At 45.0% G+C, this 22,217-nt stretch overlaps 1 protein-coding gene across 24 annotated transcripts in view; it reads left to right on the top strand.

The window, feature by feature from the left end:
- MAP2 (microtubule associated protein 2) overlaps positions 1 to 22,217 on the top strand; it is a 202,091-nt gene that overhangs the window by 103,984 nt on the left and 75,890 nt on the right. For 3 of the 24 annotated variants that reach the window (XM_021398335.1, XM_021398333.1, XM_021398331.1), the window contains one exon: positions 9,698 to 9,757. The exons of the other annotated variants lie outside the window; for them this stretch is intronic. The gene's annotated coding sequence lies outside the window, so the exon portion shown is untranslated. The remainder of the gene's footprint in view (positions 1 to 9,697; positions 9,758 to 22,217) is intronic. 24 annotated transcript variants of the gene reach the window in all.

Here is a 22,217-nt window from a genome sequence, read left to right as displayed (position 1 = left end):
TAGCCATCTGGATCCCTATTTCTTAATAATGTATAGTCTGAATTTGGCTTTTACGACTTACAGCTTAAGCTATTAAATACAGAACATTTGGTTTCACAGGAACTACAGAATTTTCAAATAAACAACAGGTTGGAATATATATACATTGCATGAGAGAGCCCTCACAGCAAACTCCTCAGCTAAAAAGCTTTTTGTCAGTAAGGCCCATGGGCTGAGGCTATGGGGTATGGACCCAGCCTGGGCTTCGGCAGCTGCTGGCACTAGGAGTTCTGCACGACGTGCCCTGGGGGCACTGCACTGCCTGCCCATTTGCCAGCACATGGGTAAAGCTAGTGTTGCTTTATATTAAAAAAAAAAAAAAAAAAAAAAAAAAAAAAAAAAAAGAAGGAATCAGCAAATTTAAATGGAAAAAATGTCACTGGTCAAGTGGGCAGCAGCAAGACTTGTCCTTAACTTTATTTATGGGCACTTTGTTTGCTTCCACCCCTGCTGCCCACGTCCTGAGCAGAAGGCTCTGCAGAAACAAAGGAGGAGTTCTCTCCCAAGAGCCCAGCAGACAGGCAGAGTGGATTAATGACAGGATGCACTTCTGAGTGCCCATGGAGCCTAAACACAGCTGGGAAGTGTGATGGTTGCTCCTGTCTGCGAGGCTGGCCCTCTGTGCCACTCGTGATGGAGATGGCAGTGGTGCTGCTGGTTGGCGCTCAGCCTGGCTGGGGGCGTGGGGGCTTGGCAGGAGGCTGTGGGGTGCATCCCCAGGGCCCAGCAGGGTGGGGGAACTGGTGAGTGGGTGCTGTGGGTCCCAAGAGAATGGAGGAGTTGCAACTATCTGGCTCCAGGCTTGGTTTACCGCCTGTGCAGTGGAGGGTGACTGGATTGCTAAGTGTAATGGTGTGCTACTCAGTGACCAGTGATTGCTTACGTGTCTGTTTTGGAGAGATACGAACCCTGCTTTGGAGCCTGGCAGTCTACTTTGGAGCCTCCACCCCAGCTTGAAATTGTGTTTTGTGGCAACCCTCTGCCCAGTCCCAACAGCTCTTTCACAAATTTGTCACCTGCATGCAGTGAGATCGGACTGTGCCTGAAATTCCATCAGCCAAATGCTCCTGTACCCAACTGCCAACAGGCAAGGGCTTTCCTACAGCAGGCAATGCAAGGAGAAGACTTTGGGCCAATGCTTTCTTTCTTTATTAAATACAAAATTAAGAACTTCTTATTTTTAGGGACTAAAGTTCCTCTGTCTCCTCAGACAGTTTTCCTACTGTCTCACCTCTGGGGGCTGTACAGCTGTGGCACTTGTGGGACCCATCACTCCTAAGCATCACTGACTGCTCCACCAGTTGGCCTGCCGTTAGGCAAAAAACACTTCTGCTTGCTCCTATTCCATGGTAGAACATTTCTCCCTAGCTGGTCCTGGTATCGGTTTCTTTCTGGCATGGGGCATTACTCATTTACTTAAGTCACCAGCAAGTCACTAGTGTTGCTGCAGGGCAGGAACCAGATACATGGGAAGTGGAATTTCATTGCAGGTGTGGGTGCTTGAGCAGTGCAGAGCCAGATCAGTCCCTGTGCTGGGGGAGACGGCCCACTTTCATGAGCGTAGACTCTGGTCAAACGAAAAACAAAGTGATGGTGCATCTATAATTTGAGGATAGGTTATGTCTGGATGAGGAGGAGACAAGTTTTATTGAAGATTGCTTCTTCTTATGTTCTTGCTTCTTACTGCAATGTAGAAAGGCATGCACGTGAGCTCATCTTTTTCCACTAGGGGTGGCTTCATGGAATGTGCAGCTCCTAGTGGCTGTGTCTGGCTGTTTGTATGCTGGTTCTCCCATGCACAGCCTTCCAATGCAAAGTCAAACAGCGAGGGCACATGGAGGTATGTTTCTTGTCACTCCGGGGCACTCCTGCAGCAGAATTAAGCAGATGGCTTGGGACAACTGTGTATTAACCATGACAGCTGCCTTACTTAGGTTGTCCACCTAGAGACATGGAAGTGGTTCTGTCCACAGGGACTGCTGTCCTTCCCTGCCCTTTCCTAAGCTATCTCTTGTGGCACGTCCCTGCTGCAGGACCAGGTGAGCTCCTGGTCTCTAGTTCCCCTGCCCTTGTAGGAGAAGGAGGCTGGGGCTCACCAAACTTGAAATCCAGCCTGTTGATATCTTTTTGTGAACACACATGAGGGTACCTCAGAGCTTCCCCAGCTCTGAAGCTGTAGGAGGGAGTTGCCTGCTGGGCTATCCTGCTTCCCATTCCCGAGCTGCTGTGGCACGGCCCAGTTAGGCTGCTGTCAGCTCCCAGGAGCTGTCCCAGGATGCCTGAGTGGGCTGTGTGCAGAGTTGTTAGGCGTTTTCCCTGGACGCCTGGAGGCAGCAGTGGCAGGCAATGTGCCCCAAACCCCAGCAAAGCAAGCAAAAAGCTCCCAGTTCTCAACTACTGAATGACTGTGCTTGCCATAATTCCCCCTTGCCCTGTGACAGGTGACTTGTGCATTCCAGATTGCTAACAGAGATAAGCAGTTTAGGGGTGATTTAGAATATGAAAGGCTTAAAGCCTCTGGGACCTTTAGCTCTATAGTTGTGGAGGTGTGTGTACTACTGGGATGCATGCAAACGAGGACAGGCATTACAGTCATCAGTGAAGCAATGTGATTCCCTTCATGTGTGCCAGGAGAGCTTCCTTAAGGTGTCAGAGAATGTGGTTGGTGCTCAGCTAGGGTGCTGGGAAATGTGGTGAAGGAAGAAGCAATAATGCAAGGTACAGTAGCAAAATGTCTCCCAAAAAAGGCAGGGAATGCCTACTGGCCTGTGCTGCTGGCCCTGCCACGTTTGATCCCAAGCTGTCTACACAGGTATAGATTTTCTGGCAGTGGTTTTATGCCATTTGCATTTACTTTGGTCATCTCTGGTGGCATGCATGTCCCAACTGATCCATGCTTTAGAGAATATGACCAACGTCTTCTGTGTCCCTTACCTCATTTGGTGCCTTGGGCTTCTTACTCTCAAATGCGTCAGTCTCAGTGCAAATCCTCAGCTCAAATGTGGTTGCCATGGATACTGCCCAATTTGCACAGCCTGTTCTCTGCTCCATAAAGTTAACTTAGGATGGTTACATATTGGGTAATGTGCAGCCAGCTGATTACAGGAACCTGTGGACCAGCTGTAAGTTAAGGTGGCTTCCCTGCGCAACTCTGGAGATGCACCAACTCCTCAGCTGTTGCTCTTCTGGCATAGTATGCCTCATGGTAACTTAAGCACAGGGAAGAGGCTGTGCTTGGTTATGCAGGAGGGTGGAATTACACACCGCATGGCATCAAGATAATGCTGGGATGTAGATGTCCCTGTTCATTGCAGGGGAGTTGGACTAGATGACCTTTAAAGGTCCCTTCCAACTCAGTTGATTCTGATTCTATATGTAGTTGGGCCTTCTTACTGAAATAGAGCACCAGGAGCTAAGTAACTGTGGTTTTCCCCTCAGGTAGTAAGTAGCTCACTCGGTGACCCACAAGACATTCTTGCAGTTTGAAAACCTGTAAAGTGGGATTTTATTACTTTTTCATCAGGGTCATCTTCTGAAGTTTGAATTACACTTTACGTTGTGTAATATCACGCTGGCAAGAAAAGTAAACCTTAGCCAAGCCAAAAAAAAAAAAAAAAAAAGTGACATATTTTTATTGTGTCTGTTTCGACGTTTCCATCACACCTCTGAAATACTGTTGACTTATGGGTATAAGATGTACTGAGAGAATGTTCTACCTGCCTTGTAGAACATAGGAAAATCTGCAGGATGAGTATAATTGGTGTGTTTGAAAAGGATCCTCAGTCAGGAGGATGGAGCCAAGCCAGTCCAGTACCTCTTGCTTTCTAAGCTGTCTCATGTCCTCCCTCATTCCTCAGTTGCAGAAAGACCCCTTCCTGCCTGCTTGAGAGCTGCAGTAATGGGGAGGACTCCTGTGCTGCTCTTTGAAAGGCAGAGGCTTTGCCTTGTCTGTCCCTGCTGCAGTACATCTCCACCCCATGCATGGATTGTGCCTTTGTGGCGGTCATGGGTGCTGCTGGGAGGAGATGCCCACCTTACTTTTGAACAAGGGAGCCTGGAAATGGGAGCTGCAGAGAACGTAGCATGGGATTGTAGATGTTGCTTCCCCTCTGCTCTGCATCTCCCACTGCTCTGGTAGGACAGAGCAGCCAAGAATATGCCTTCTTTGTGCTGGGTGGAAGCATGTTCCTGGAGCATCACTGTAGGCAGCGTGGACCTGCCCTGTGGCTGCTCTGTGGGGTCTGCTCTGGGCAGCACATCTTCAACTTCCCTCAATCTGTACTTAGCAAAGCTGAAAGTGGCTCTGCCCAGCCGCACGTCATTTCTCATCCCCATACTTTGTTCTGGCACTTTGTCCCCACTCCTCAGCCCTCTCCTTCCTTCCCTCCCTCCCCACACCTTCCTCCAAATTAGCGCAGCGTATAAGAGAAAGACTCCTGTGCTGTTGGTTTGCAACAGCATGACTGTCAAGTCTTGTGTAAGTACATGAAAGGCAATGGCTGATTTTCTCTGTTAATGGTGTCTGTCGCCCAGATCTGAGACGAAGCCCCCTACAATCTTGACACATCCTGGCTTCCTTTGCTGCAACAGGTCTGCTTGGGAACAGTCTAATTTCAACACACGCTTTTGGTTTTGCTTCTGTGAGCTTACTGAAGGCTCTGGGCTTGTTTTAGGAAGCGCTGTTAGTCTAAAGACGGATTAAACACAATATTTAGTAAGGTACATGTAGTACCATACTTTATTTCAAAGTATGTTGGTTTTTTTCTGCTGTTCCTTTAGGAAGAAAAAAGGAAAGAGTCGTGATTGTGTCTTACAATCTTAGTAGTGCCTGGAAAACTCTTGGTGAGATGTCAGGTTATTTTAAGGTAGTGTCTTAGAGGAACAGGTCTCCAGCTTACCAGTATGGGAGGAATGTGTGTGTGAGATGCTAGACCCAAGTGTGGAAGCATACATATTCTAGTGTACAATACAGGGGTGGACACAGTGTCGCCCCTATTAGAGGAAAGAATTCTCAGTCTCAGATCTTAATGAAATATTTATTCTTGGCTACCAACTTAGCAAAATGGGAACTAGCAACCCTCTAAATGACTGTAGCAATCAGTCCTTTTATGACAAGGAGTCCCGTGAGCTTTTCCAGCCTGTGAAGATGTGTCTCATGTTTACACAGCAGTTTAATGAGTGTCTGAAATAGCTGAGGTTTCTTAAAGAAAATGGCAAAAGATCTGGGACACTGCTATGCCAGCGTCTCCCAGTTAGCAGGATCTCATGCAGCCCTTCTCTTGGAGGCCAGATCCTCGGCTGGAGGAAGTCTGCTAGGGCTGCGACCCAAGGGGAATCTGGGACTGAGACAGCGCAGTGTGCGGGAACTTGGTGACCTGAGCTCTTCTTGCTTTGCTGACGAACTGAGAAAAAATAGGCTAGCAATTCACTTTACAAGTCTCTTAAGCTATCGTAAGAGTTTATGGGAACTCATTACACAATAAATTATAGATATAAAATAGCAGGTGGCACATCTTTCAAGCAGTATGCATGAAAATTAATCTCGACAAGATCGGGAAAACAGCCCCCAGACCTGTCTTCACTGAGCAACTACAAAGCAAGGAAGTTGTAGTTAAGATAAATGCGATGTAAATGACAGGTCTAAGCCAGTGAGCAGGGCAAAATCACAGATTCACATAATCTCAGGGGTTGGAAGGGACCTCAAGAGATCATTGAGCACACCCCCCCCCCCGATAAAGCAAGTACCCTGCAGTAGGTTGCACAAGTAGGTGTCCAGTCACGTCTTGATTATCTCCGTAGAAGGAGACTCCACAACCTCCCTGGGCAGCCTGTTCCAGTGCTCTGTCAGCCTTACTGTAAAGAAATTCTTCCACATGTTTGTATTGAACTTCCTGTACTCAAGTTTTAGGCCATTGCTGCTTGTCCTATCACCTGTCCCTGGCTCAACAGTAATTGTTAGCAGAATGATTTCTTTCCTGCTAGTTTAAAAATCATATGCAGTATTAGAGACACCATTTGTAAAACCCAGACACCATGTATTTTCATCAAATGTAGCAATTGTCTCCATCCCTGGGGCTCCTGAAACATAAACCCCCTCAGGGTCCTAGCTGGGCTGCTGTATGCAAGCTGTGAAAATACTGATGCACTCATTTTATCCTTTGCCTTCCTTGTCCTTCTCTTTCCTTTCTTTATTCCTTACTGGCAGCCACTAGCCTTGCCAAGTTATTTCTGTGGCAAGATGAGGAAACTTTCCTACTCAGCCAACTATGCTGACACTGCTAACCTTGATTTCCATAAATGATTGAACAGTGTCTCCTGTCTGCAGCATATTTCAGGCTCTACTTACCCAAGATTCTTGGATGCTGAGAGAGCTTTTAATCTTTCCCATCTCCGCCTTCCCATCAGCTTTGCTTCTGACTGTCTGTTCCTCCATGGCCGTGAGCTGCCCCAACCTGCAGCGGCTGTCTCAGGATGCTTTTCTCTGCAAAAAGACTTTTTCCAAGTTGTAGGGTTTTTACATTTATTTTAACATACTGAAAAATTTGATGTGGATTAGTATAGTGGAAAGGAGATTTCTGTGGTTGTTGGACAAACAGTGCTACTTAAACTGTGGGAATTAAAAAGCACTAAGAGTAATCCAGTCATTTGTAACACAGAAGCAATTAATTAGCTTTTGGAATAAATAAATTTGGGGTGGCAAGGTTGGCATTGCTCATTTTTGCCGCATTAAAAATTTTTACAGATCAGCTGGGTAGAAGGGGAACGTTTCCTAATAGTCCAGCTACTCTAGCTTTTGGATGTAGCTATCTTGTAGAAGTGAGAGGAGTATTGAACTCTGGGCTTCCTAAATCCCATCCAAACCCATCTCTGCAGCAAACCTGTGATGCGAGTCTGGTTGTGCATGGCACTGCGTTCTCATTCTCAGGCCCCATCCTGCTGCAGTGCTTCCTGAATGGGGGTCTGCAGGCAGGGTGAGCTGCTGGCTCCTGCCCACACAGGCTTGCCCCTGCATTGCCTCCTCCAGCGGTAGCGCGCTGAAGCTGTTTGCTAGCCACATTACCACCGGGAGAAATTCAGACATATCTGTCTTTGGGAAAGTGAATAATAAATGTGTAGTGAATTCTGCACTCCAGATATCAGATTTTTTTTTTTTTTTTTTTGCATCCCTTTGAAAAATATTTATTATTTGAAGGCTCTGTTGCTGGTAGGAAAATATTGAAGGGGGCATGGAAAGGAGGAGCAGAGAATTCTCTAAAAGGAAAGAGCAATGTGGAAACCTTTGGTGCTAATGGATCGGATCCATTTGCAGCTGTAGTGTTTGCAGACTATCGTGTATAATGCATTATTGCACAAAACATGAAATGCTTAAAAGTAATTTGTGGCAATTTAGGTTTTATCACTGCTTGCACGCTGCTCTGGGGGAATGAGCAAAAGACAAGCTCCCAGACGGGAGAGTTAATAGCTTTAGAAGTGCCACTCTGCAGGCAGCTGGGTGAAGCTAATGACTCCAAGGTGGAGCCAGGCCTTGGGCAGGGGGGCTGGAATGGAAGCAGTGTACCTTGCTAAGGGGCGGAGGTGGAACAGCACAGGGAAAATGTGTGCTTAGTCCTCATCATTTTAATCACAGTAACTGCATGGTAGGTCTTCGGAAAAGATCCCTAAACTGAAAGGAGGAGAAGTATCGTACAATCACAAAATTGTTTGAGTTGGAAGGGACCCTTAGAAGCCATCTAGTCCAACTCCCCTGCAGTGAACAGAGACATCTGGAGAGCTCTATCAGGTTGCTCAAAGCCTGGTCCAGCCTGGCCTTGAGTGTCGCCAGGGACAGGGCATCCACATGTCTCGGCAAGACAGGTGCTTTTTTCTATTGAATAAATAGGAAGACCAAAAGGTCTCCACTGTAGCTTCCCATTAGCGGTGAAAAGCAGCTCATCTGTTTTGGGCCCTGTCCCTGGATAAAGGCAATGCTGAGAGCAGACCAGATGCCATCTCTTGTGGTGCTGGAGCTGATGGGCCAGTGTGTCCCTGCATCACAGCACAAGACTTGTGTAAAGCTTGCCAGTTTCAGTGAATTCCTCACTGGGACAAGTTCTCTGGAGATTTCTGTCTGAAGGGACAGAAAAGAGGGACAAAAAAATATATATATACACACAAAAAGAAAGCTTTCCTAGTGCATTGTGCACTGTGATTACTAGGAGATGCTCATAGAAAGTTAAAAACTCCATTCATGTCAGTGGGACCAGATTCTTAGAGGCACTTAAATGCTAACTTCTTGCTTTCTAGGTAACTGCCTTGAGTCTGGAGCTGCTGGCTCTGCTCTGTGGTTGGATGTCCCTCCTGTTTCCTTGGGAGAGACTCTCTGAAATGTCTCATTTTCATCCTGGTCAGGAGGAGGACAGCCTGTCTTCAGCAAATTCCTGGGGCAGAAAAATGTTTCCCACTTCTGGCATGCTGTATTTTGTTTGTCTGGTATGCTTGATATTCAGCTGTAGGCTAAAATCACATTTATTGTGGTAGACCTTCAGCAGAGAGCTGATTGAGGTTTCAGTTCAGGCAACTGGAGCGTATGCTCAATGCTGATGATAAATGACTATGTATAAGTACAGAACTAATTTTTATTTTTTTTATTCCTTAAAATGCCATCTGGTCACATGGGCTGCCTGGTGCAGGTGTGTCCGTCCTTCTGTCAGCGTCTGTGCTGAATGCTGCTGCCTTCTGCGTTTAACCCTCCCACGAGCCACCTTTTCGGGCATGGGCTGCACAGCATTGTTTGTACGGGTGACACATCAGAGGGCTGTTAGGACATGGAGTGCTGAACGCTCAGCTGACAAGAACATCGATCTTTCTGCTGAGCTGAGAAGACTTAATTAGCTTATTTTAACATTCCTCTTCATCCTGTGGGGGTTAGAACTGATGGTAGCTGGAGCAGTGGTTCCATATAGCTCATTCATGTCACTAATTATTGCATGTAAGTGGATGGTACACTCTGCTGACAGCCTCTGCGGTATGTTGGAACAGTCACTCTCCCTTTATTCGCTATCAGAATTGTATGAAACCTTCCCCTTCAAGGCAGCAGAATCGTTCAGTTCTTGCTGGATGTTGCTTGGGCAAACTGGTGAAAAGCCGCAGCTAGCATGGCCCTGCACCAGCATCGTGGCACAGGCAAGGAGATCTACTCTGTGTGAAAGAAGGAGAGTCTGATTAAAATCAATAAAGTTAAAAGCAAATGAGAGGCAGCCTTAAACACAGGCGGTAGTACCATCTGTCCCCGTCACACACCTTTGAGGGTACCTTTCTCCCTGACCATGACTGTTTCAGCGTCAGTCTGCTGTTTGCATCTGTAATATTTGCCTGGGTACTCCGGTCAAAGGCTTGCAATGGGGAGACAGTGTGCAGGCGGGACACGCAGAAGAGGCTGCTTGAGCAGGCTGGTTGCTGATACTGTCCAAGCATTTCTCACAGAATGAAAGGCATCACAGGAAGGGGTTAGTAATGTCTGTGGTGTAACCTCTGCTGTTTAACACACGTCAAGGGGAGAAGGCTTCAGACCCTCTGCTGTAGAAGAATGTAGCGTCTCACTCCTTACAGTGTTGAGTTTATGCTAAACTAACTGAGCAGGGACTAAATAGAGTGTGTATCTCTCTCTATTTCTTTATAGGAACAGAGAGTTTTCCTTGTTTAACAACCACACAGAGCACCCTATCATCTGCTTGAACAGGTATGACCTTTTTTCTTGCTAGAATAGTTTCACAAGGCGGCTGCTTCACCAGACCAGGGAGACTTCAGAAAAGAGCAAGAAAACTTCTCTAACTCCTGGAACACTTTATTTTTCTGGGGTTAGTTCTCACTTGTGGTTTGGTTTTTTTTAGTTCCCTCCTTTTTTTTTTTTTTTTTTTTTTTTTTAAAAGCCTCTTGTGTCTGATGGGAGCCACTGTGCCCATTGCCTATGCAGCTGTCTTCCTGGTTTGGCTTAGCGAGGACCTGCTTACAGCTCAGGGTGGAAAGAACATTAAGATGGTGTTGATACTGAAAGAGGGCGTCTGAAAGAGGTGATGGTGCTGCTGCACACAGCTCTGGTTTGGTATGCTCTGTGCTGTGCTGAGCTGTGCCACTGAAAATCTGGGAGGAGTGCGACAGAGTAATGGTAAGTTTGTACTGCCCCATCTCCAGAATTGAAAACAGTTGAGTTAGATCCGAGAAATGAACGTTTTCTCTTCTTTGGAAGAAAGGAAACTTTCAAGAGACTCCATCTCAAACAACTGAAAACTCTCTGTAACACTCGAAGCCAAGTTTTATAGGGAACCTGTGTGGCCTCTACTGTACTGATGAGCAGATACTTGCTTTACCGGTATTTCTTTATAGGTATTTATTAATTTAACTTACAGATAGACATAGTTACTTTTCACTCAAGCACAAGTTTGAAATTTTGAAGACAGGATTTTGAAATTCAGGATGTGAGAATGGGGGTTGAGGGGAAAGAAAAAGAAATTAATGGTGTCTGATATTCATCAGACAGTGGGCAATCCATTCTGGACTTGATTTTACTGAAATTATGGAAGGTGCTGTTTTTTGATGTTGGAAAAGCATGGCAGTGATTTTGTTTACAAAGAATGCACCATGGAGTTATAGAGTATTTTTAAATTTCTTAGGTTTATTCTTCTCTTTTGTGACCAAGATGCAATTACTGTAGTCCCTCTGGGTAGTCTGTGCCATGCTTCTGAGGCTGCCATTCAGATGGAATTAATACAAGTATCAAACACAACTTGAAAGGAAGGCAAGCTGATACTACAGAATGAAAAAACACTTCGGTAACATGCGATCTGGCATCTTTGTGGATGTGCACACGTGCACTTGTATATATAAGTGTATATGTTGGGTACAAGGCTGATTTTGGAATTTTTTAGCTTTTACAAACCCATAAATCTACCCATTTCCTGAACAACCTCCTCATTTATGTCTACCTGCAGTCTGTCCTGGCCTGATGAGTTTGAAGGAAATGTCTATCAGGGATCAGATTTGTCCTTCTCCTTGGTGAGGGTGTATGAAGCACAAGTAGCTCACTGGCAATCTATGCCAGTACAGACTTGACAGCAACATGAGGGCTGTGTGTGCCAGCCTCTCCTGTCCCTGCGGGATGTGCTGCTGATGAGGGGCACAGGCTTCTCCCACCCTACATGCATTTGTACTTGCTTAGACACATTCTAACCCTAAGCATCCAGGGAGGTTTTGTGGTGGCAGCAATGTGCCTGAGGATGTGCCAGCACTTTGGGAAGGAGCTCTCAGCTCCTGGCATGCCCTGGGGCAGCACAGCGCTGCTTGTACCGATCTTGTACGCTTCAGGAATTTTCCCATGGCCCTGACATACCCTTGCAGCCGTGCACAAGTATGAAATGGAGGATTAAATTAGCTTTGTAGATTTAAAGTAATGGGCAGTTTCATTGCATTCACCTTTTCTCCACTGATAGTATTCCACTGGTGATAAAATAAATCCTCAGACATCTGCTTTGCTGGGTTTAAGTGGTCTCTGCATGCCCCATATTTAACTGACCAGTAGGAATTAATGCTCCTGAAATAAGGAGAAAACTGTGGAGCACCCCATAACCTCTTAGTGCTGCTCAGGTGTTTTAAGAAGTGGACAAGTGGGTTTGAAATGAAAGAGAGGGAAAGGCTTGTTCATCAGAACTAGCTTTCTATGCAGGTTCACTGCATCAGTGATGGGATGATAACATCTCATGAGCATTAGTTGTCCTTTGTCCCTGTAATGACTGAAAACAGCAGTGAAAACTAACAGCAAAAATAATGTGTTGCAAGTGGGTGATGGGGAAAGCTTTGATAAAGGAGGTCGGGGCTCAGGGAAAGGAGCTTGTCCCAGTGCACCCCGTGCAAGAGCATCGCCGAGACTGGGCTTGGGTGGGCAGGAGAAGTGACACAACCAGCAAAGTGGCACAGAGGGCTGCAGAAATGGGTGACAGAGCTCATTGCTGAGCTGTGATGTCAATGCATCCTGCTCCTAGCATTTAGAGTTGAAGTCTTGGTGTCAAAAGCAGTATGGTTCTCTGATGGTGCTATTCTGTTTATGGACAGCATGGGACCAAGGTGGACCTGCAGCGTACTCAGAGAGAGCGTTTGTGCCCCTGCTTGCTCTGCCTTCTCTTCTCCCACGCTGCTGGCTTGCATGTCTCCTGCTTGGCTTTGGGAGAGCTGCAAGGAGGCATCTCCAGTAAGCAACTGTGGAAGGGCTGAAAGAGGCTCTTGGTATACCCGGTCTCGCTTCCAGAATGGCAACCAGCTCTCCTTCAGCAGCAACCAACCTCTTAGAAGTAGTCTTCTACTGGCCAGTGGGCTGTTCTGCAACTGCACTGTGAGCTAGAAACCTCTCCTAGCTTCCAGCTGAAATTTGTCAAAGGCCACAGTGTTCTTGCAGCAAACCAGCATTTGTTTTTTTTTTTCTCCTCTGTGTTTATCCCTTGTCATCAATCTACTTTTTTCTTGCTTTGAAGGGAGTGCTGTTATTGACTGTATAATCAACCTGCCTCTTTCCTCCTTTCTTCTGATCTTAATAGTCATTTTCTGCACTCTCCTTTGAAAACGCCTGTTTTGAACAAAAGCCAAATACCGTCTTACTTGTATTTATCTGCTATCATCAGCATTTGCTATATTTTGAAAGGCCTCAGGCATGGTTGTTAAGCAAAGGAAAGGAAGGAGAATGTCCCCTGTCACTAGTAAATTGTGGTGATAATGGTGCTGGTGTTAGTAATAATCCTACCTATCAGGCTGAGTCACTAGTAGATGCTTCAAGCCTGTTTACAGCCGAGAAGCAAGATTGTTCAGGGAGGAACTGACAGGCAGAGATGACATGACTTGCTGCAGCTTTTTGGTAAGCAGCTCGCCAGCTCCTTGGGCGCAGGAGGTGGCCCAGAGAGCCCAGAGGAGAAGGGGAAGGGGGAAATGTCTTCCTTCCTTTCCCCTGCATAATGCTGAACAGTGACAGGTTGGTGTGCAGGACGAGATTGGTGAGGAAGGGAAGCTGGACTGTTCTGTGCATTGCAGCTCATGCTCAGTGCTTTTGTTGTGATCAGCAGCTGACAGTACCACTAGGCCTTCCCACTCCTGTGCCGTACTTCAGAGGAGCAAAAGTAAGGAAGGTGAGCTGGTGTTTCTAGCTCACGTGAAAACTTAGAGCAGTTGAGAAGCATATTTTCTTTTGCATCTCTGGCAGTAACATCAACATAATGCTTCCTGCAGCTCAAGAAGCAGCGCAATGTGCTAATGTTGAATTTTCACAGCTGTGAGCCTTGTCTCCTGAATCACATCTGGAAAGAAAACACCAGGGAGTAGAAGCTCAGTGCTCCGAAAGTCGGTTGAAGTTTTTCCGTGGACTTCCTTTTGAAAATCTATAATTTCTCTAAGGACTGTAGCTTTATGTCTGTGTGAAAAAGGAGTTAACAAAATGGTGATATTTTGGTACTGATGGATTAGAGCTTTGGTAGGTGTACAGTCCAGGCCATGCAGCGCATGAGGCAGCCCTTCCTTCGTGGGAAGCGAAGCAGGCCTGTGTTAGCCGGATAAGGCCCTCTGTCCTGTAGCAGCCAGGGCAGTGACCTGGTGGAGGTGGCCCTATGTCTCCTGACTCCTTTTGGACCTACCAGATGTCTCTAGTTTATCTTCTACAGCAAACCCTGCTGCTGCCTAAACCTGGCTTCACCCGTGGCTTCCTAGTGCTGAGTTCCCTTGAAGTCTTCCATGAAGTGTCTGGCTTTGGCCGGTGATGGGGCACAGGGATTTGCTCACACACCAGTGCTGGGGCTGGAAGTCACTGCTGCCTGCCATGCCATCATGGAAATAATGATCCCACTCTGAGCGGATAGCTTCAGGTGTCTTTCTAGGGCGAGTCGCCAGCTGCTTCAGCAGTCCCGAACCCTCTAGGATCAGTGCTAGGAAACCTGATCCCCGGAGGTAAGCCTGAGTTACTGGACGTAAGCAGTGATGTTAGTAAACACGCTTCTGAAACAGATAGTGGGAGTAATGGGAGTGCTGTGAGCATTCTGGCATGAGAGGAGTTTGTGAGAGGCGCAGATTCATTCGTGTTGAGGAGTGAAGCTTATGAGAAGAACAGATGTTTGAATCATAATGTTCTTTCCAGCACAGCTGATGAAAGAAAGCTTTTCATAATCGTGACCAGAAACGATTCTAGTTGTCATCCTTAAGATGAGTCATTTTTTTTCCTCCTTTCTAGCCCCTCTGAGGCTTGGGTTCCTTCTGAAGCAGGAAGTTATGAATCAGTCTGTTCTCTGGCTCTGACATGCTGGGCAGCTGGAAGAATTGCATAGGGAGAGAGTAACAGTGCAGGATCCATGCTCCACTGCGGGCTTCACGTGTAAAGGGAGAGCTTGGCATTAGAGAGACAGCTTGTTCTCTGCTTTGTTTTACAAATCATCTTCAAATTCTTGATCAGAAGGCTCCAGGACATTTCTGTAATAAAACTGGAAGTTTGCCTGTTCTGCCTTTTGCTGTGTTTGTGTGTGATGTCTGGGGCAGATCTCAAGGCGCTTGATCAACATCCCTTTCTTAGCAATTAATTCATAATGTTACCCCTGCTATGTCTGTAAGATTCCTCTGTAACATGCTTTTAGTAGTAGTAACTCCCTAGTACCCTTCTTTTAGTTAAAACTTTTTTGTGCAAAAAAATTTTCCTTGCTTATACAATTACATAATTTTGCAGTGAAAAATTGTAAGAACGCAGAAGGAGTATGCTTCCACTTTATGAATGGAATGAAAACAGAATTAAACACAGCAGGATCAACTCTAGGGTTAATGGCAGTGTGCCTGGGAGTGAGCTACTGTGTGCAACAGCTTTTGCTGTGACTCTTGTTAACGCTCTGCGATTCACTGCTGTAAGTACCATAATATTAGTAACTAGGTGTCCAAGTCTGCGTTAGATCACTGTTGTGTTAAATGCTGTATGCTCCAACAGTGGAGTTATTCCAGAGCCCAGAGAGCTTACAGTCAGATCTAGAAGAGACACAGAGATGTGAGAAGCAGACAACATGCTGGTAAGACTGTGTTTGCTGGTGTAATTACCAGCTTAGAGACCCTGTAGCTCACACTGGGAAATCACAGATGGAAATCAGTACTCATGTGTTGCAGTTCACTTGGGACGCAGTGGCATGAAATCACATACATTATGCAGCTAGCTAGGGATCTAATTCTGTTTTATTTGTGGGTTGCTTTTTTTCCTCCTTAAAATCCAGTGTATTGTGAGTTACAAAATACACAACACTGGTTCTGTCCCTCTCAGCAGTTTAGCACGTTTTCCATTAGGAACATGTTTTTCTAATTCAGCGACAGTCCAGTTACTAATGCAGCTCTGTATTCTACGTATTGACCAGTGTAGCAGATAACTGAAATGGACAAAATAGTTCAGCTCCATTACAACTTAATCGAAAGGTTTGCCCTAAAATGGAATCAGATGCCATGCCCTCTTTTTCCCCAAGTGCAGAATTTAGATATTGGACTTCAACTAGCAATAAAAATACCAAATTAAACCAGGAAAAGCTGTTTTTTTTCTGGCCTGAACAAAGTAAGGAAGATCTGGTAAAGCCTTCCTTCTGCAACTTCAATGTTTCTATACCTTTCAGAGGAAATCTACCTTGAAATGCCTGAAGTTGGTTCTTCATGTTGATTTGAGTTCAGCTCACTGTGAATTAAATTATTTTGTAAGTTAAAATGATTGGTGGTATTTGGCAGTGTGGGCTGATGTCCTGGGCTGGTCTCACAAGCAGGAGGAATAAGGCCTGAGCTCTTCTCCTTGTATCTCCATCCACAGAGGCATTAATGTCTTTTATCCCTTCTACCCATCTGTGGATTTCCTAAGGTGGTAGGTAGGAGCTTAGTGTCTTCTGTCAAATGTGACAGCAATTGGCCAGTGTGATTCACAATGATGTGTGGATAGATACAGCAGACAGAAGGCAGGCAACCGGAGCATGAACATAATGAGAGAATTAGGGAGCAGGTATTTTTTGATGGCATGAACATTGACACATCTTCAGCTGAACTAACCGGTGGAATCAAGCCGAAGGTTGGCAATGCTGCTTTAATGTCAGGGAGACATTTTAAGGACCTGTTATGTAGTTGTGGAGAGAGGTTGGAATCAGGGGCTATATGCATACCTTGTGTTTTCTGGCACTACTTGTGGATTCTAGCACTTCAACGTGTCACATTTTTAATTGCTACCAAAGGCAGTTGTTTGTAAAAGTGTTTTTAGAAATGAGCAGCTATCAGAAAAAGAAATGCAGAAAGCTTTATATAGATCACCGGAGGAAAGAGGGGGAAAGAGTTGTGGAGAGTCTCTGAAGGTACTAAGTCATTCAGAGGCAATCTAGTTGATCAGGCCAGCAGACTTATGGAGATGGAGTAATTTTCTTTTTCATTTGTTTTTTACGTTAACATCATCAACAGAGGCTCCTTGATGTGGTGGGTGGGCTGCAGCCTTCATCTGAGACTTTGCGTACATGTTTTGAACTGTGGGTTTTCTTGACTGCAGGGGTTTTAAGGGTCCCATTCAGCAGGACCAGGGGCCAAAGCAGAGTTTCTGGGCTCTCAGGAACCGGTGAAGTTGAACAGCCAAGGCTTCGAGGTGCTTCATTTCCCAGAGCATTCAAGGAGACACATTGTGTCTTGGACCCCTCTGCTTCTCCAGCATGCTCAGGAAGCAATTCAAGCACTGATATCAGAGGCCAGTGTTGCAGTCCTCTCCTTTTGGGTTACTGCATGAAAAAGTTTGTCATGCTGCCTCCAGGCAGATGCTGTGTCTGGTCAGTGTCCTTCCTTGAACAAAACTTTCTGAAATCTGGATATGAAGACATTGGTTGGGAGCCAGAGCATCCTCACGCAGATGTAAAGAGACAGCCCTTGCCCTGAAGGATTTGCAGCACAAACAGGCAAGTTATGGGCAGCGTGAATGTGATAATTCATGTTTTACAGCTGGGATAACTGACACATAGGCTTATTTATTCATAAGTTCAAGGTCATGGAGCAGGTGAAAAGCAGAGCCCTGGACTGAACTCAGATCTTGCAGCTCAGTGCCATAAATGTAGAACTGTTCTACCCTGGGGAAGATCCTCATTACTAAAAGAACATAAACAAGGGCTGCTCTGAAAGTTCTGCCTCCTATTTTATGATGTTGGCCCACAGCATCAGAGGCAGATGTTGGTGATGTGGCAGTAGAGGTTGAACCTTCCCACCAATATCCCATCACATTGTGTTTCTGTGTAACAGATGGCAGCAGAGGGGCAGGCTGACAGAATGGTGTCTGACATGGAAGTGCATATGAAGCAAAGATGTGTCCTTGAATTCCTCCACATGAAAAAATGGCACCCACTGCCATTCATTGACACTTGCTGAATGTTTATGGAGACCAAGCAGTGGATGTGAGCACAGTGAGGTGGTGGGTGGTGCGTTTCAGCAATGATGACAGTGACAGTGAGTCACCTCCACTGGTGCAAATTTTTATGAGCGCGGCATGCAGACTCTCCTTTGGTTGCTTTTAGCAAACTATATGCAGCTGATGCCCAATGGAAGAGGGCAAATTGGCAGCAAATAATAAATTACTTTAATCCAGAGAAGAGGTGAGACAATCATAATCTCAGCAGTCCGTAGATAATAAAATGGAAATCTCTTTATTCAATAAAGTACCTTATAATTGCTAATGTTATTAATCTCCTGGAAAATCCTTTTCTATGAAATATAAGCCAAGCTTTTCCTTGAACACAAAGTAGAGAAATGTTGTTTTCATCACCAGGAGGTCTGGGTAATCATGACATCTGTCTTCTTTTAACCCTATGGGAGCAGGATCCCAGGTTCACTGTAGTTAGCAGAAAGAGAGAACAAAAGGAGAAAAAGCATGAAAGTGATCCCACTCAGCTGGGGAGAACTGTCTGAGCTGGTTCCACTGGCCACAGCCAGCACTCTCTGACCTCTTTGCACCATGTTCCACCATCATCTCTCATACACCCATTGGCCTTTGTGAGTGCTTTGCTGCATGTTTGAGAGCCACCAGTGAGTCCCTGTGGTACTATTTCTGCTCGTACCCTGAGCAACTCATAGGGGGCACCACCATCTTCTGTTGTCCCATGATGCCAGATCATAGGTTTGTCACCTCCTCTGGTGAAGAATGCATTGTTTTCTGTGGTGGACAGAACAGTTAATAGTGTTGTATGGAAATATTTGCGGGTGAAGAAATAACAGAACTACCTGCTCCACTGATGTTGGAGCAAAGGACCACTTTTTCTGCTTTTTTTCAGCTCAGTTTGCATTTCCCTCCTGAGAAGATGGTAGCCAGGGTCTCTGGCATGATGCATGCTGTCATCCTCTGGCGATAGATATCTGCTCTTTGGGCTGATTCATGTGAAATCCTTTAGAGGAGACCTTATGTTCTAACATGGATGATGTCCTCGAGAGGGGATTGGTTTTTCATGGGAAAATTCATTCTGGTCTCATCTTAAATGGGATGAAGTCTGGCTCTTCTCTTAATTAGAATAATGGCAGTTCTTCTCTTATGGAGAAGTAAATGTATCTATCTTTTCTTAAAAAGAGTTGTATGAGGCGACTCCTTTACTAAATGGCTAGTAAATTATTCTAATCTGAGGTGTGAAACTCTTGCCCCTTCCTAGCCCACCACCGCTACGCCATTCTTTCAGTCTGCGTCAGTTCCTGCGCTTCCAACATACCATGCCTAATAGGCGGGTTTCTGTTGTTCGTTCAGCCACAGCGCTAATTGTCTGCTTTGAAGTGGCGGCAGGCACGGGGAGCCTCCTAGCCAAACTGCAGTAATGCAGAGTCCATAGCAATTAATCCAAAAGGGATGGGACGGTGTTTTTTTTTTTTTTTTTTTAAAAAAAAGAAAGCCTAACACGTACAGTGGTATCATTTGAATGCCCAGAAATGTATACACACATAAAATCAGCCAACATTTATGCAACTGTTAAATGGATACAGTGAAGAAACCAGACCTGCATAGCTTTGATATGTCTCAGATCACACAAAAAATACTTTTTTGTCCTAGGTGGCCGTCAGGGCTGCCCTTGCCTTAAACATGCAGGTAATTTTCTAGTTTCAAATCTGTGACATGGGGCAGAACATACATATGTGCTTTATCTTCCTTGAATGGAATGTTTTGTAACAGCGGTAGGTGACAACCATACTGTCAGCTGAATTTTTTCCAGAATAAAGTATTCAGCAAAATATATCTGGGCATCTCTGCTGCCTCTTACTGTGGAAGGTTGTAGAGCTTATGAAAATGCTGCAATGCAGCAAGTGTACTACCACTGATTAAAAGTAGATTTTTTGTTGTTGATGTTGTTGTTTTTTCCCCCTTTCTGCAAGCTTGTAGGTGGCATTTTAATCAAGTTCTCATGGTAACAAACATAATTTAAAAGCACTGAAGCCTACAGAATTAGTCTTTTTCTGTATGTGCTTGAGGTGGGTGTTAAGTCATTACAACTGCAGTGATGCTGGATATTTCAGTGTTTCTGGTGCAGAGATGACAAGGGAAGGAAAATGGAAGGGAGTGTTGCTGAATGCAGAAAATCCTGTTCTGCTTTTACTACGTTCTATTGTTGTCTTTTCTGTAAAGAGGGTGCAATTAAACAAATGTGTAATGTACTCCTTACACTGCTTTTAAATTCTTTCAGATGTGTTCTGGCATCACATTTCCACTGTATTTGTAATTCCTGTAATTCCTTTATTGGCAGGTATTTTGTTTCACTACCAGGAGTGACCCCCTGATCAAAACATGCATGTAAATGCCTGAGAAGCTGGGGAATGCGTATGGGATTTTCATTGATTGCAGCATGTATCAGTAGCTGCAAAGGGCAGCAGGAAGGGGTTAAAAGGAAACTGGGAAGGATCTGAATTGAATGCTTTGTTTTCTGTTAATGAATTGATCTCGAAAGCGCCACATGGTTAAAACATGGTAACCTATGGAAATTAGGCCCTCATCTGATCTCTAGATGGTCTGCTTCCTTGCCATGTGTAATGTAAATAATTTGTTGCTCTCTGTGTTACTTAATGATTTATACTGCAGTGTATTTGTAGTCCTACAGATATGCAGGGAAGAGGGGAATGTGAGCCAGTAGTTCTAGGGGGTGTCAAAAAACAGGCCAGTGCTTGCTCTTTGCTGCTGAGAAGGAAGCTGGTTTTTTATGACAAAATGTTAAATACTTGTAGAAATGAACTTCTGGTGTTTTTTTATTTTTTGTTTTTAACTGTCTCTTGCCTACAGGAGGTTAACACTGCATCCCCAGATGGCTTTGCCTGGCCAACCTGCCGAAGAATTACAACCTTGTCTGTGTATTGCAGATGGTTAATGCACACTGGTGACCTTCCAGAATGGATGTGTCTGACTTTCTCAGTAAGGGCAAACCCACACCTTCAGAGAGGTGCTGGGAGTAAAATTTACAGAGCTAACAGCATTGCCAGTAAAACAGAATGCTGCCCTTTGGTTTGGGAAAAGACACCCACATCTTAGCTACGGGAAGAAAGCTCAGTGTCTCCTTAGGCTTGCACAGTTATTAATTTGCTTTTGCAGTGGGGCTGCTCTTCTTCCTCATGAACACATCAGCTTTTTAGGCTTTTTGCTGCAAAGAAGCTCGTTGTTTTAGTGTATAATAGTTCAGTTTTGCACTTTCGTGTCTAATTTGGCCATACATAAATGCTCTGCAATGGTTTGCAGAGAGGGGACAGTCCTGGGCCCTCAGTGTGTTTCCTAGTATGGTTACATGACGAGGCCTTGGTTGCTGCCTTTCATTTCTGTCATCCTGTAGCTTCCTTGTTCAGCAATGGCTGAAGCAGGAAAATGAACGTTAGGAATTAAGGCAGAAGGATTTTTTTATCTAGAATTTGATGAAGACCTGGAGTGAAAAGTGTTTCAATGTTGGATCATCAGAATATTTTCCCCGGCCGTTTTCCATAGCACTGACTGAGAACATGTCAGGGAATTTGAGCAGAAGTCTCTGAATGCTGTCCTGATCCACCATAGTGCTAACTCCTCCTGTGCCTTTCCTTTCTCCCTGCTTGCAGCAGGAGATGGTTCTGGCGTGAGAAGAAGTTTAAGAGAGCTTTGGGCAGTGTGCATGAATCTCCCAATAGATTTGGGAAATCTTTCATGTTAAGACCTCCTGGGATTCTGAACAGGTAAAGCAATAGAGAAAGGTCAAGAGCTGAGGAAAATATAGCCGTGTCCTTTTCTTCATAATAGGAAAGAGAAATGGCAATAAAATATTAGCTGAATTGAGAGAGCTGGTTGCAGTGACTTCCCATCACAGTTGTGTGCATTTAGTATTGATATAAAGAAGCCTTCTATTTAAAAACATGTTGTCTCAATAGTCACTTCTTGTGTGGAAAAAGGAAGAATGCCACCCCCATTTCAGAAGCTGCAAATGGTGATGAGCAATGCTCCTTGGAAGCTGTACAACAAAGTAAAGCTCAATGTATTCTTCAAAGCAGCGTATAATTTGAATGGTTGGTGTTTGAATTATCAGCTGTATCTTTTAAATGGTAATTTTTTGCACTTGATCATGGGACTGTGTCAAGTATAATGATGTGGGTATTGTAGTCTTTATTAGCCAGGTGTTAACAATTCCCATTTTGCCAAGTAAAGCCCCTCTAAAATGCTCAGAAATGCAAAGTCAACTGAAATAATGAGGATTGCCATTTAGGAGTCTCCTCCCATCCCAAATCCTTCTGTATCAAGTAAGGTGCCTTTTCAAAGGACAAGTAACAATTTGCTTCAAGAAAAATCTCCTGACTTCTGTAATATTCCCAGAGAACATTGACAAAGCACTGGAGTAAATCCGTTCTGGAAATCTCTGCTGATTGGCATGCACACAGTGGGGTTTGATCTTAGCAGCGCTTCTGGAAAAGGAGCTTTAGGGTTTTATTCTTTCTTCTCGGTTGTGCTGCAGCCTCATTCGTATAAATGCTTTCTCAAATTGGAAAGGGCTGTATGGGCAGCAGAAGAATCCTTTATGTAATATATAGGTATTGTATTTGAAAAAAAAAGTGGGACGAGGAGAGTTTTCATCATCTCTTTGTTGCTGACAATGCATAATGTGGAGTACCAGCAATGCTGGAAACTACCTCAAAACCGTATTCTTGGAAAGTGCCCCAGCTCAGCTGGA

The sequence above is a fragment of the Numida meleagris genome, chromosome 5 (genome assembly GCF_002078875.1).
Source record: "Numida meleagris isolate 19003 breed g44 Domestic line chromosome 5, NumMel1.0, whole genome shotgun sequence".
In the NCBI taxonomy this organism is placed as follows: domain Eukaryota; kingdom Metazoa; phylum Chordata; class Aves; order Galliformes; family Numididae; genus Numida; species Numida meleagris.
The sequence above is the reverse complement of the archived record's forward strand: the minus strand, read 5'-3'. Positions and strand labels throughout refer to the sequence as shown.